Source organism: Limulus polyphemus, unplaced genomic scaffold, assembly GCF_000517525.1.
Source record: "Limulus polyphemus unplaced genomic scaffold, Limulus_polyphemus-2.1.2 Scaffold1774, whole genome shotgun sequence".
Lineage (NCBI taxonomy): Eukaryota > Metazoa > Arthropoda > Merostomata > Xiphosura > Limulidae > Limulus > Limulus polyphemus.
In genome coordinates this window covers 113072-115129 of record NW_013667384.1, presented here as the reverse complement: position 1 = coordinate 115129, position 2058 = coordinate 113072, and positions in this window count along the sequence as shown.

The window sequence follows — 2058 nt, the reverse complement described above, 5'->3', positions numbered from 1 at the left end:
AAACGTATGTATGCAAACGAAAATTTTAGTTGCAATGTGGCGCTAACTGTTCGATTATTCGAAATGACAAACGTATGTATGCAAACGAAAATTTTAGTTGCAATATGGCGCTAATTGTTCGATTATTCTAAATGACAAACTTATGTATGCAAACGAAAATTTTAGTTGCAATATGACGCTAATTGTTCGGTTATTCGAAATAACAAACTTATGTATGCAAACGAAAATTTTAGTTGCAATGTGGCGCTAATTGTTCGATTATTCGAAATGACAAAGTTATGTATGAGGGGAATAACTTGTTTTCTCGCTTTCATGAAAATTACACGCAACTGTAACAGTTCATAGATAAAGTACATTGTGGCCTAAACTCCACTAAGTAAATTCTATTCCTGATAGTATATATATTAAAAGTTGCGGTGACTATAAGTTCAATAAAAATGTAAAAATAAGATCTATTACTATCAAATAAATAACTTATTTTCACAAGATTTTTGTTTTTGGTGATTTGGGCATGTTTTGATGTTCTGATGAGTTGTTTGCAAATTCTCTACCTTATCACATCTAGTTCTTTGTTGAACGAAGAATGTCTTAAACATATCTACCTCACAGACGTTAACTAAGAAAAAGACGAATGATAACAGTATCAATGAGTAATGGTCACGGTAGTTTTAATAAAATGCAGTTAGATTCATTATAACGTATACGTTCTAGAAAACTTGTACAACTGAAACAACTTTTATTAAATTTGTATTTAATCTTAATATTCAAATATCATGGTTTTATATTACAACTAAAGACGTTCTTATATCGTAGCAGGACATAGGTTGAAGATTGCTAAGAACATTGCAGTCAACATTTGACGCCCTAAACAGACACTCCTTCTGTACACTGAGAATTGCACATATACAGATTGAAATATCACAGATGCAAGTCATATTCAGGAGAGAGAAATGTGTTATTTTGTTTTGTTGTAATTGCCGTTTTTTGTCCATTTCTTGAGTTTTTCTAATTCTAATTTCACTATACACTTTTGTTTTGTAAATGTAATAAAGCTTTTGCTTTCTGAAAATGTCTTATCTCATTGTCTTTCTACTTTCTTAACGTTAATTACTTACAACATTCAAATATACAAAAATCCGCAAGTCGTCGTTCAATCACTGTGCTTTCGGAAAAAAAGGTTTTATACCATGGAATATTACAGTGGTTTTCCTTGACAATCACGTATTCGAATGAATTAAATTACAATCACAAAGGTAAATATCACCAGGTTTATTTTAAAATCGTGCTTTGTTAACATAATTCTTTACCCCAAGAACGAGCTATTAGAAAACAGCTAACATTAGGATATAATATCACTCGAAAGAGGAGCAGACTTTGAAATATTATTGTGAACTCCTTACAGTCGTACCTTTCTTTAGATGTGGAAAAACTAAAAACTATTATGGATTCCTAACTAAAACAAATAATTAAATGTTCTCGACAGCAGGCTTCGAATCAGACACATAGTTCAGATACTTCGGTATAAAAAATTCACAATCATGATTCCTAAGTTTTAAGTACGTTTCATTCAGTCACTAAGTCGTCTTCCTTAAGTAATAAGTTTTTGATGCTATTGCGTCTTCTGATTTTTTTTACATCACTAACTGCATTATATTAGAAATCAAAGTAAATATTTTAAACAAAATTATCGTTAGTGGCAATAAAAATGAAAACGACTGTTAAGGTGAACAAAATTGTTTATTTGTAACAAAAAGGGACGCAGACAATCGTTTCGGATTTTTACAGATTCCATCTTCAATATCTAAAGTAAAATATAAAGAATTACATCATTTTTTTATATTTTGTTTTAGATACTGAATATGGAATCTGTAGAATTCCGAAATATTTATCTGCGTTCCTTTTTGTTATAAATAAACAATGTTTTTTCATTTTAAGTATCGTTTTCCTTTTCATTATCAAACTTCGTTTTCCTTCGAACACATCGATTGCTAATATCGTTATTGGCTTTACTCTTGTGATTGTTTGAAGTTAAGCACAAAGCTACACAATTGGTTATCT